At 40.7% G+C, this 14,211-nt stretch overlaps 1 protein-coding gene across 3 annotated transcripts in view; it reads left to right on the top strand.

Moving 5' to 3' along the window:
• disp1 (dispatched homolog 1 (Drosophila)) overlaps positions 1 to 14,211 on the top strand; it is an 89,037-nt gene that overhangs the window by 15,837 nt on the left and 58,989 nt on the right. The gene's annotated exons all lie outside the window — the stretch shown is intronic.

Below are 14,211 nucleotides of genomic sequence, written 5' to 3'. Positions count from 1 at the left end.
CTACTCCTACCACCTTCCTGTTTCTCACACCACACAGACGATACAGCAAAGGTGCCCTGAAGTCTTGCTCTCTTTCAGCCCATTAGCTTGGAATGGTTGAAAGGGCTCCCTCCCATAGGAACCGCTGCTAGCCAATGTTGAGTAACGCCGGACATATGGAAGATGTAACTCGCCACTCAGTCTCAGGGACTCTCTTCAACACACAACCTCTGATTTCCACCAGACTTTTGTCTCGGTCACTTAACGTAGCACAGATTTCCTCCAAAGAACGACCAAGTTAAAAACATTTAACGACCTTTTTTCCCTTTATGAAGAAAAGTAATTTCCTGTTGGACAAACCAGAGACACCATGCAAATCAATAACCTGTTCTTGTCCAGTTGGCACAGTTCAAACACTGCTAGATGCTAAAAAAATTAAGAAAAGGGAAAAAAAGATGTCACAGGATTCTGTCCTGCTTTTCTGAGCACTGACAAAAGTCAAGTGATGACAGGTTTTACTGGCTGCACCGAGAGTTTAGTTGACTTTGGCATATAAAATTGGATTAATGTAACTAGCTCATTTTCTTTTATTCTTGGTTATACCATGCAGGCCAGACCTTGTCTGAGCATCTCTGAATCCTCCTGGTAAAATTGGAGGAGATTGCTTTTCAGGGTGCGTTCAGCTGCTCCAACATGTTTTTTTTAGTTTATAGCTAATAGATGTAATTATGAGGTGAATGGATTCTGTTGCTGAATTCATCTGTTGTTTCTTGTTAATGGTTCAGTTTTCTTTTTTCTTGGCTGAGATTGAAAAGTCAAAGTGAAGGTACACAAACAGTGTTAACTTATATTTAATAATTCTTTGGCCAGAAACATGCAACACAAATGTGGAACAATTGGCTGTTGGGTGGGATTACATGAGTGTATTATCAGTGTGTTTGTGGTTGGGGGGTGGCAGTTTTCATGACCAATCCAATTGTGACTTCCTTTCAAATTGCTAGAACTACATTATGGTAGTCCGGCAACTTGTCCTCCATGAATTTTTTCACATAAATAATCAAAGAAAAGAAAATACACAAGATGCTTTCAGACATGTATTGAACTTTTTAATCACCTGAAATTATTTGGAGGGGCTGTATGTGAGAACACAAAAAGCCCCCCTAGTAAAAACTCTGGATGTCTGAGTGAGCGCTGAGATTGAACAGCAAGTGAGTGAATGTGTTGATGACATTTCTAAATCGCGATGTATGCGAAACTGGAAAATTTAAAATATGTATGTAGTGTACTGTAAACAAAAAAAGTGTTGCCTCCTGCAGTCTCTACTGAAGCACCTGTGTTGTTGTGGACGCTTCTGACCGGAGAATCTTCTGCTGCAATCCTCAAATGTCAAAGATTATCATTAGGATTTCAGGAGTTAATGTCTGACAATGGGTTTAGACTAAGGAGCCAGAGTTTTCCTCTGGTACGAAGAAATCTGCTACCAACTGCTGCTAAGTGTTCAGTAAGGATTGGCACTGCAGTTGGCAAAGAAGCTCATGGATGATGAATGATTCACCAGCAGGTCTCTGAAATCGAATGTGTCTGAATCCACAATTCTCCATTCTTTCTATTGTTACCCAACCTGAAAGAGTGGTGTTGAATTATTATCTTTCACACCACATTTATTTGCAGTCAGTCTCATTACTTTTTCTTTTTCATGCTTGTTGTCTCTTACGTTATAACTCTCACATGCAATCCCATTAACCACTGGAACTTATTGTTGTATAAATGGCACAGAATACAGCTGCCCTTCACGCAGTGCACGGTCGACCTTCTCAATGCTGATGGACAGGGCAAGTTCAAATTCTGTTAATGATTCACACCAAATCGCCCGAACCACTTAATCATTACAGACGTGACCCTGACTGTGTCGGCCCGCCCACTAAAAAAATCATTGCAGTTAAACAAAATATTGAATTGATGCATGTGAAGGACAAAAAAGAGTGAAGGTGTTACTTCCCTCCAGGATATTACAAATACTGAAGGAAGGAAAATGTTAGAAAATAAGGAATTTAAAAGATCAGCCACTCCTCTGTGCCCTTCTTACTTTTGGGCCAATGGGCACAATAATGCAACTGTGAACTTAATATTTTACTCTTTTGAAAGTCTCTATTGTCTATTCTGTGACGCTCTTGTCATTCTCAGGCAGCTCACACAATGCCTGCATTATATGACTGAAGCCTTTGCTCTGAGCCCCAAAGTTAAATTTGGCGACTGGACGCTGTAGAGACCTATAATACCTGAGAGTGTGCCCCTGTGACAGAGCTGAGAGGCAGCATGGATGGAAAACTGGGCCGTAATGATCACAGATGGAGAACTGGCTTATCCTAACCCCTACAGAACAAACTATTTTCCTTCTCTGGCTTCTTTCGCCACAGCCAAAACATTGGTACATTCAACAAGCGGTTTGCCATGAACTGTTGTCTTGAGTTGTCCGCGTTCCATGTCACTACTTCCACAGGAAAGAATTGTTCGACAATCTATGAAGAGATAGCACCTTGTGCTTCTTATTCTTCTTTTTTTGTTTTCATCTTCTTTCTTTAGAAACCACCCTGAAATAACTTCAATCCTAATTATTATAATTGATCATCCTTTCTATTTTTTATAATATAAATGTGTTGCCTCTGAAAACAATAGCACAAAACATAGAAATTCTCCCTTACAACTAAAACTAATTCTTATTTTGTTATCATAATCCTCAAAAGCTCTCAAATCTTGTTTTTCCAGGTTGACATCTTCATCTGTGTCCTCTACATGCGTTACTCCTCTTTTTAAACTTGAGATCATATGTTTTGTCTTTTTCAGTTTCACGTCTGTCCTGTGTTAGAAATGTCATCAAAGCAAATTCTCATGACATTATCGTACTGTATTGTTTTTATTTTAATGCAATGAATAATTTCTTATAAGAGAGTTGCATGGTAAGATGACAAATAGCCTCACCTTTGACTGTTACTTAGCTGTCTACAGTGTACAATCCGTAACACATGCGGCTTTAAGAAGCTCAGGTGTCGTTATTGTCCCTTCAGGCGGCTTTGCTTGCCAGTGTCCTCCATTTTCATAGCATGAAACATTACTCACTTTTTTACTGATAGGTCAAGAGGGCATGCAATAGGTCAAGCTGACAGTGATCACCCTCTGCTGGATCAGGAGACAAACTACTTCAGACAGTCTGATGCATCTCTAGACTCATAATTAATGGTCGAACACAAACCTTTTCCCCTGACATTTGAATGAATGTTTGAATTTCAAATAAAAAGTGACTGCCCTAGAAGCCTCATGTCTATGTTTTGCCTGTAACGAGCCCAAATCCCTAAATTCTCCCGTTAATTTTTACTAACCCCTCTCTTGTGGAGGCTCCCCTGTTCCCTCCCTGCTTGTGGGACCAGTGGGATAAACTGAGGCCAGCACTGAATAATAAATATAAATTATAATTTGTTGATTGAAACCTCATGTAAATGAAAAAGTTTTACATGAGGTTTAATACGAGTAAAACTTTTCCTGTTGGCTGAAGTTGGCAGTCAATGTATCATGAAGCATGAAGATTTAATGGGGGTTTCAGTGCGACTGCATCTTCAGAGTAGGCCGTGCTCCCACCACCACCACTACCATCATCATCATCATATATATTACCCATCATTCTCACGAGGAAGCTGTTTAAGGAGGAATAGCACAGATCTAGTGCTTCTTCTGACACGTATCTCTCTCTCACTTTGTCTTTCTCTTCCTCCTCTGGTATATTCTCCTTAAAGGCGTCCAGCAGTCTGAGGCCTTAATTCAATAAGAGATAAATTGGAAAAATGTGCAAATGTGAGGCATATTTTGGGTTCCCCGGTCAGGACATTCTGAAGAGAGCTTTTTTTTTTAAACTCCCCTTTGCAACTTAACTGGCCTCTTCTCTCCTTCATCTTCTCACTCCACGTGCTGTGCTGTAAATCGTCCCAGGGATCCATCTGCTCCTTTGCTGGACTGCAGTTAGGAGTCTGTTCATTAGACTGACACAAACCAGGGAGGGTTTGTGAGGGTGATCCCAGGGAGGGGCGGAGGAAGGCCAGGGATGGATAAATCTTGGCCCAGTCCCAAGCAGCTGACCCTGGGGGGCTTGCTGTTTGGGTCACCGTACAGAGGTGGATTGATATGTACAGATGGCGTAATGGAGAGGAAGGGGGTCCTCGTCCATTTCTTTTGTTTCACTTGTTGAAGATCTTGGTGAAGCTTGAGCCCAATCACAAACTGGACAAAATGTAGAGCTGCTGCCAAACAGAGCATTTCAACATGACTCCCTCCTTTTCTTTGTCCCTCCATCCCTCTCTATTTTCCTCTTCTAATCTCTATCCTGTATATCTCTCTTTTCTTCTCTCTGTCATTCACGTCAACCTTCTTATCTTCATGTTATCTTGCTCTGCGCTGAGTGCTCCCCTTCTCCTCTCCGCCCCCTTGAGAGTGGCAGGCATTACTTTTGCAAAAATGTCATTGCGTAAATAATTTAATTATGTTAAAAGTTTTTCACATAAACTTTGATTTCTGTTTTTATACTTTTGCATGTTTAGCCTCCTACTGAGGAACCAGATAAGTTACTTTCTCAGCCAACAACTTCCCCTTGTGTTATGTGGATAGCAGTTGATAAATAGCATGCTCACTCTGCTGAATGCCTATTTGATAAAGTTATATGGACACACCTGCATGCAGACAATCACATATGGTGCACACACACACACACACACACACACATACGGATGTAAACACTCATACCCACACCCATACATGTCATTAACTACAGCTACATTTGGCTTGCATTTTCATGGCAGAGTCCTTTGTAGCGGTGGGGTGGTGTAGATTGAATAGGAACCCATAAGGGACACAGCACTTCAAAGCGCTCTGTTTTTAGTAGAGTTCCTCTCATGCTTTTTTTTTTGTTTTGGATTCCTGGTGGACACAGCAGCTCTATGAGCAGAGCAGAGCTCTGAGTGGCTGACTGTGACCCTGGCCAGTCTCAGGCTCGCTGCTGTGGTGAGCTGAGGGTTCTGGCAGAGAGTGCAGGGCTGGCTCCAGAGTGCGCGTATATTTACTAATGGCGCTACCTCGGGTTCTTGGCAACTCCTCAATCCCCTCTATATGGGCTCTGTGGTCCGCGCTGCATGATTGTGTGGAGGCAAGATATACAGAGCTGTTTTTTAACACAGGCCTGACCTCCAAGTACACAACTGAGCAGCTTCGATGTCTTTATTTCCCTCCATCTTTTATTTTTGTTGGAGATCTGTAACTGACAATGATCTTAATCGTTAATAATTCCAATTTTTCCATTTTTTTTTTAACCAATAGTCTAAAACCCACCTCAATTAACTCTAAAATTGGACAAAAACAGCCATTTCATTAGAATGACTCAGTAGAGTTTATACCACTGCCAAAGGCTCAACAGCACCCTTAAATTCTGCAACAAATCCATCATGGAAATTCAATAAATGCAGATTTGTATTTGCATCTGTACCAAATTCACATACTCACAAGTCCCTTAAATATGCCAGATTTTTTTTCATCAAGGTTTTTTTGCATTCCCTGAGAAATTGATGGAAATGTAAAAAGAATCCTGCACTATCTGGCAACGAGAAAGTGATAAAATAAATCCTGGATGCATGTCAAAATGTAATGGGTTATTTCAAAGCTCATGTTCAATCATTCTATCAAGTTTTGTGAAAATCTGTTCAGTAGTTTTTGTGTAAACTTGCTGACAAACAAACATACACGGGGTGGAAACATAAGCTCCTTGGTGTAGGTAATACCCGTAGAAATGCCACATTATCTTGAAGACTTCAACGTGAAATATATCAGAGGATATTATTAAAGTAAATTTTGAAACCGGACTGCTTAAGCTATGTGGTTAGTGTTTGGATTGAAGTCTTGGCAAAAAAAAGTTTATTTGTATTGTTTTTATTTAATATGTATTTATTATGTGTTGCTGTATGACTGTTATACCTGTGTCAATTACTGTCTCTTCTGTAGGTCTTTTAAGGGGATTTCTTTGTTCATCAATACTTACAAAACAAGCTTTTTTTTTTTTTACATTTTACATTTCTAATTTAAATTTGTTTTGAAATGTTTTTCCAGAAAGACCTTCTCCAAATGTAATGTTTGGATCATAAATTGTGTATTGGCATTTTCATGTTTCACTGTTTTTATATCATTTGGTTTCAGAGAGTAACTTAACAGACCCTTACTTTTAAAGTAAAAGTATAACAGGGATCACTTCCTCTTTATAGTGGCTTTGGACCTCGAACCAGTCAGTTGTTTCCTGTCTCCTTTAGACAGTAAGGTCTATAAGGACATGGGGCTTGAAGCCAGATAACTCTCTCCCCAAAGCGTCGGAGCCCATACATGTGCAGATGAATGCACACAACTCTTGGCAAGGATGTCCAAGTCCCACGTCACCCTGTAGGACTTTACTCTTGATCATCTCTGGCTGCCAGTGCAGACTTGAGCCCCCTCACACGATGTCCTCAGCTGTCAAGGCCAGCTCAAGAGCATTTTACTGTGTAGTGTTTGACTACTTGTGTGTGTGAGAGAGAAGGAATGCACTGTTGTCTTACTGTCCTTGGAGCCTCTTATTGCATTTGTTGGATGTAAATGCATTCTGTTCTAGCAGCGGTATGTTTTTGTGTGTTTGAGATGAAGGGTTGAGGTCTGGTGATGTCAGACCGGTCCCTCTGGGCTGCACATTTGTTTCCTCACAGCAGAAAATCAATGATACGTAAGAAAGAAAGGAAAAGGGCTACACTGTTGAATGTATTTTTTTAAACCAACTTACAGATCATGATCATGCATTGAAGTCATAGTAGGGATTGTGGGGGCTTCTGAGCTTCAGTGAGAATTACTGAATGTAGGGGGCAAAGAGAGACAAAAGTCAAACTTCAAAACATTTATTTTTCAAGTTGCTAAGCTGTTGTTTTACCAAGCCCATTGTAGGTTTGTGATATGCCAGTGTTCCTCAGCAAATCTGTCACTTTTATGGGGTCATGCACCTTCTAAGATACTTAACTTAAAAATTGCAATACATATTGAATCGGTACCTATCAGCTAATAGAAGTGAATATTCTGTGATTTGTGGTGTCTTTATTTCTATTTCATTATCATGTCTCATGGACAGTGCTCTATATCAACAACACAGTCAATAGTCAAGCAATTTTATCAAGCCTACCCTGCTGCATATTTAGTATTTTCACCAATCTGTGTACTGTATACTGTACATTTAAATATATAGTTCATACCATTAAAAACAGGGTTATATTCTGCATGCAATACAATATGTGAAAGGAGCACACTGTAAGAGTATCATAGCAGCCGCAGACCAAGTGGCCCAAAGTGGTCTGACCGACTGACTGACTAAACATAACAGTGGCTTTAATAGCTGTGCCAAATAAAATAAACATTGAAGTTACATATGCACAAAAAGAAATGGTCTGTGCACCTATTTTCATTAAAACTACCATTATCATATCAAGTTTGCGGATTGAGGTGGAAAATGCAAAATGAAAAAAATGTGCTGCTGTATCTCCTGTCACCTGGTTTATATGCTATCAGAGCAAAATCGATTAGAAAAAATAATAAATTGACTGCAGGAGTCTAAAAGTAGTGGTGTATTCATACTCTCAGATTATATGTTGAAATACTGGTTGCACTCTTGCAAGTCCCAGTGCGCACTTGGGTCTGGTCTCTGTCAGCTGTCAACAATACCTTGGCAGCTTTGACCTGAGCTGTGCCATCCCTTCAGTAACCGTAAGCACAGCAGGTTTATAGACCTCTGTTGACGGTGTCCTTCTGTCAGGCCTGCTGCTTCTTTTGGTGAACTTAATTGTGATTTGTGGAGTTTTTGTGCCTGGGTTCAATCACCTTCTCATTTAGTGACTCACTGTGGTTCAGGTTGATGTTGTGATTACCCAAGCATGTCATGGGTGGGTGGATTTTTCATTGACGTGCTTTGAGTCTGATTTAAAACGTAAAACCCCCTTTCCCATCTTTGCTGCCACTTTTTGGAGATGCTGTCCAGTGGGAGATGCTTTGAAAACATGATAAATGGATTGGTGCAGATTTTGATTTCAGAGCAAAAACAGACGCTACAAATGCAGTTTTCCCATCATCTATATGAAAACATTGGCTTAGCTCTTGTATAAACATCTGTGTCTTGTTTTGGTGCGTGTGTCTTCCCAGAATACTAAAGTATAGTGGCTAATTAGTTGAGGTTTACCAAACAGCTTTAATAACCAAGAGTTATTTCTCCTAATTCTCTTAAATCCTTCCAATAATGGCTTATTATTGCAAACCTGCTGTCACGCTCACGTCCATCACACCCTTCCTTCTTCCATCGTCTCTTATTAGAGAAACAGAGCTAGCTTTGTTTTTGTAAAAATCACTTGGGCCTAAATTACATTTCCAAAGCTCGGAGGTCACAACAACTTCCCCTTTGGGGTTTGATTTAAGTGGCACTTAGGCCTGCTACTGTAGCAAATCACAAGGATTTATAGTGAATCACCAAGGGGCCGGAGGACCTAGGAATATTTGCTGGCACCCTGTTGCAGGTGTTACAAACCTCTTTTCTTTCGTCCCGTCTTTCTTTCCCGTGTCTGCTATAGCTGCTGATGGAAGGCAGCTGGAAGACCTTGCTTGTTCTCCACTTGTTGGGTTAAAAGGGGTCTCTGTTGGTGGAGCATAATGCTGGCAGCCCCCTCCTCCTCCTGTCGCCGGTCCCTACCCAGTCAGGAAAGTCCTCACTGTAAAGCTTTCATAATTACATTGATCTTAAGGGGATGGGGGCTTTTACTACCTGCTGACGCATTCAATCACATTTCAACATGGCCCTTGGTAAGGACTCTTGTGTTTTAGCATATTCCAACTTCATGTTCAGTCGTTAGCAGTTCTCGTGTTTCTGATAATTGGGAGTTTTCACATGGCCCTGAAGGTGAGGAGTAAAGGTTTCAAGGATGGAGGAAAAGGAGGGAGGAAGACGCAAACAAGAGGAGAGGGAGCAGCTTTTTTTGGGGGGGGGGGTGGCTGTCAGAAACTCCAGAGGCATGCACTATGAGATCCAGATGTTGTAACCCCCAACATTCACTGACCCTGTCATCCTCATGTCTACTGTATGTAACCATAACAATGGATTATGTTGTGTCCTTTAGAATAGCACTTGTGTTCGCACCACAGTCCATGGTGCCCCTCTATTTTGTTTTCCACGCTAAATACAGGAAGTCATTTTTAGGCTCTGCCTTATCCAAGGAAACATATCTGCTCCTTTATCCCCCTCCCCCCTCCTTCCTCTGGCCCTCTTTGAATTTCCACCGGATCACGTCTTTGGTCTGGTTTGAGTGAATGCAACAGCGGGCCAGAGCTAATGAGCTTGCTGTGATCTAAGAGCAAGCAATGCCATCTATAGGCATTCACCCAGCCTGTGCCAAATGCCAAACACTTAACCTGGAACCAGGAGGAAGTGATACAAGAGAACCCACACATTAGAGCCCTAAAGAGGCCTCATTTGCAGAATTTAGATCTGATTGTTTGCTCGGTTTGACCTCCAGAAAGTCACACAAAAGTTTGAATCCACAATGAACTAGTCCCAAGATTGATGATGAGGTTTAATTAATGTGAGGGGTGAGGTAGGAGAATTGTTCTTGGTTTTAACTCTAGATCATCTTCCCCACGCCTCTCTTTCCTCCTTACCCGCCCCTCCTTTTCCCCAGCCTTCTCCTCTCCAAGTAACCTTTGGCATGAGAGGTCACCATTGTGTTCCAGCAGGCTGACCTTTGGTAATGAGAAGGCAGGTTAGCGGGCGACCTGGAAGCGCTTTGTCCACCTCTCCTGGGAACACAAACAGTGACGATAGTAAGGCACACAGGAACAGCTGCAAGGCTGCCGGCTTGTGTGCTCTGGCCTGCTCTGATGCCCATTTGTCATTTCACAAAAAAAAAAAAAACTGAAATATAAACAAAAGAAACCTTCTTAACTAGTTCTCTCCAGGTGTCAGAACACTATCTTCGGAACTATGCAGATTCTGTGTGACTTTTGTGAAGGTACTGCTGTTTGAAAATGTATTTAAATTAAGGTCATTTATTGTTTACCGAGCAAATAGTTGCATGTTAATAATTCATTTATTGATAATATCAGGTGATTAATTAACTTCTGGCTAAGGCCTCAAGCCAGTGTCTTGTTGGGCTACCACTAGTTTTCTAAGAATTATTTATTTTGTGATCTCTATAAAGCTGTTTCTCCCAACTCTCTTAAAATGGTAACATGTTGAAATATTGAGTGAGTTGTCCACACACAGAAGAAAGAGGTGACAGGTGTATGTGTGGGTGGATGCACACTTGCCTGCAGATGTTTGCACTTTGGTTAAAATGTGTTATTATTGTGATTATATTATTCCTATATTTTAAAGGTAGGTTCAGTGAGGCAGTTTATATAGTCTGTAATTTGATTAATTCTGAGGGCTGACTCTACTTTTTAAGTTCATTCTTCCCTTTTAACACCAACTCCTTCACCCAATGATTATTTAATTTGTTTAGTCCGCATTACCATAGCCTATTTTCATCTTGCTGTTGCCTCTTCTGATTCACTCTCCACACTGCTTTCATCACTGGAGATTTCTCATGTTGATATCCCTATGTCATCTGATACAGGTTTAATTTGTCTTTTTTGGCTTTTAAATTCTGACTTGCCCCGTATAAGCTCCTGTGTACTTTACGTATCTGGCATGAAATCGCAGAGCGGAAAAAAAGGAAACAAATGGAGAGAGGAGCAGGGTACATACTTCTTGGCCGGCATCCATGAAGCGCAAAGATTGCTAATCTGCCTACACAGTCCGTTCCATTTATCTTTTCCTTGACTTTGGAGCACTTGAGAAAAAAGGCATCCTTCAGTGCCTTTTTAAACTACACATAGCATTCTCCTAGCATGTAAATTCACGACATGTCATTGACCTGCCAGTGGAAAATATGATGGGAAATCAAAGGGAGACTGAGTGTTAAAGGCAAAGCATTGCATTTCTTGGCATTGATCCCCTATTGAACAAGCAAAGCTTTCTCAAGGCTGCTTGAGTTTGAGTTGATTTCATCAGAGAGATCGTGCTCTTTGCTTTTCACACTTTTCATTGTCTACTTGAAAGTGGTGCTCTTATGAGGCTGCTTTGATCCCTTACAATCTGATGAGCTTTTCATTTGTTCAGACGAAGATGGTAGTCTTTGAGGTGCAACTAAAAATAATAAGAGGGATTTGAGTGTGCTCAAAGATCTTGCTCCAGAGCCAGTCAGGTATATTTATCGTCTTGATAAATAATGGTTTGGTTCCAAACCATCATTCAGTCAAAACAAATAAGTGATGAGTGAATGCCTTTTATCCTTGCTGTATCTGATGAGGTCACTGGAAAAAAACTTTTTGGACTGATTCTGAGTGTTTCTGTCTATGAGTGCATCATGAAATTACATGTTTGCTACCGGTTATTAATAGTAGAATGAATGCATCATTAGCTTAGCTGTATATGTGAGGGAATGCATACAACAGAGTGCCCCATGACAGAGACATCAGTGTGTAACATGTCTGGACACTTGCTAACCTGGAGCCAGAGGCCCGGGAATAAACCAGACTTCAGTGATGTCTTTTCTGTCTGGAGATTGCTCTCACTCAGAGGAAATGAGTCTATGTTACACAGGCATTGCTCAAATTCCTCCTCTTGTGTCATCGCAGCTAAAGCAAATAGCGGCTTAAGGAAAAGGATTCTACCACTGAATCAACAGATTGTTTGTGTCTTCACAGGCTCAAAGGGAACATTTTACAGAATTGTGGAAAGATAGGAATTTGGGGAGTAGGTTCCGTTTAACTTTTTTTTTTTTTTTTTTTTTTTTTTAACCCTCTCCTTGTGAAACCAGCAGCTTGAGTTAGCCTTGTGGGATAGGGTGATTGCTAAAGTTTAGCTTCTTAAAGGGAGTTTGGCATTGGGAGGCAGATTCCTCGATTTGACTCCAGAATTTGAGTGACTCCTTTGGAAATGAGAACAGACTGTGACTCGAGCCATTGGGTTAATTGGTGTTCACTTGTTTGGCCGGGGTCTAACACTGACCCAGGGTTGATTGGAATTGTCTGCAAGATCATTGCATGCCAAATAATTAGGGTCAGTCTAGGACAAAATCAGCATGAAGGCTTTTCCACTGCAACACACTATTTCCACATTTTTGTAGTACACAACACATTAGATGTTTGAGGGATTAGGATAATAATCTTCCACATTATCAAGAACCTTGATAACAAATGTTATGCCCCACTTCATTTTTGAAATTTTGCCCCTTTGTTTTCCTTATCCTACATATCTCTTAAGCTGCTTTCAAACATGCACTGAACTTAGATCCTCCGTATTTTCACCAGAGGAGTCCAAGTGGGAGGCTCCAGATTATTTGAAGACTTTCTCTGCATGGCCTCTTAGTATAAAGTCTATAGAAAGTCAGGAGAGTGTGACATGGACAACAGGAGTAAGAAGCAAAAATAAAAAAAAACGAAAAGTAAACAAATATCTCCCTGTGAAAAAGCGGTGACACACACATTGAAGACACAGGCAAAGATGTCAGGGGAGTTTATGGAGATGATCGCCAAAACCGATGCAAAAATTCTATGCAGTGGGATTAAAACGCCACTTCCTGCCTCTGCCTCCTGCAACACCTCTCGCCTGAATAATGCAGAGGGTTTGATGCTGTTGTGAACACATCTGTGCAGAGAAACTCCTGCTGCGTCAAGCATGTGTGAAACGCAAACTGGATAAAGTCTGGAGGATTGAACACAGAATTTACCTGCAGCTCATATCTGAAAACGGCTATAGCTTCATCCTATTAATCCCATCCTCCAATTTCTTCTTGCGATGAAGATTTTCCTATTTTCCACTACAAGGACCATGATCTTATGTACTCTATTCAACTTCCTGCTGTTTTCTCTTCTAGAAGGTCCCATGCAAACCTAAAATAAAACACACAGAAACTGTCTTGGAAGAAGCAGCAGTTAGCAGATGAATAGTCAAGGCTCAATTATATTGTAATCTTGTATCTTAATGTCTGTGTCAGTGACTTCAAACTTGATTTATGACCATGTGATAGATCGATTCCTTTACATTTGTTTGACCACGTGGGAGACATAGTCAACATGCATGGAGCAAAAAGTCATACTTGAAAAAATAGAGAATATGCCCTTGATTAAAAACTCATTTTAAAACAAGGTTGCATCACACTCCATATGCCAAGATGCAAAAATTGTGAGGATTTGAGTAGTTGTTTCCTTGCTGGTACACTAATGGTATGTATAAATACTTTTGTTTTTATTTGGGAAAATTAGCTGGAGAGGAACATTGAACGATTGTACTAGCTTGAAAACGTTCCTTTGACTTGAGGTTGTTACTCTAAATTGGTTAAAAGTCCCCCTCTCCTCATCTGTCCGTATTTAAACTCCCTCTGTGGCTACCACTCTCTTCATCTTCTCCCTATCGACGCACACCTTGGTAATTGGTGATGTGGACCATATGTTGGCTTTGAATGGCCTGTTGTTCGGCAGGGACTTCTGACACACTCAAGGTCCTATCAGAACCTTGTCGTTAGCTACCTGTTCTTTCCTGGACTGGCGTCAAAGGCAGGGGATATAGTTTCTCAGTCTTATCCCCTCCTGTCAAACCTTCTTATCTTCTCATCACCTATAACCTCTATGTGTGTATGTGTGGCTGGGTTGTGTTCTGTCAGTATGTGTAAGCTTCTTCATTAAGTGAATTTTAAATTATCCTTAAAATGATAAAAGTGCTGTTTTTGCAAGACCCCGGCCTGCACAAGAACTTTGAAATCAAAGTCAAAAGTCCCTTTAAGCTTTCTCACTTCTTGGGTAGGTGTGAGTCCCAAAATATTTAGTTTGAAGTCCAGTTTCTCTCTCTGAGCGTTTGAACCATTGATCAGTATTTCCTGTCTATTCTTGATTAGCTGCAAAAATGAGTGAAATCCAGTTATTTTTAATACAGATAACGAGCGACATAGACATAGCCACATACTTCAGAAGGTAATGTAATGGTTTTGATATGATACAAGATGTATTCAAAACTCTGTTCTATATTGTGGGTGAGTGTCTTAGAGTCTAAGTGGTAAGTGCAGTCCATCATTTTTTCTAGCCTTAGCTTTGAATGAGGTTTTAGTGGGT

This window comes from Paralichthys olivaceus, chromosome 19, assembly GCF_024713975.1.
Source record: "Paralichthys olivaceus isolate ysfri-2021 chromosome 19, ASM2471397v2, whole genome shotgun sequence".
Lineage (NCBI taxonomy): Eukaryota > Metazoa > Chordata > Actinopteri > Pleuronectiformes > Paralichthyidae > Paralichthys > Paralichthys olivaceus.
The sequence above is the reverse complement of the archived record's forward strand: the minus strand, read 5'-3'. Positions and strand labels throughout refer to the sequence as shown.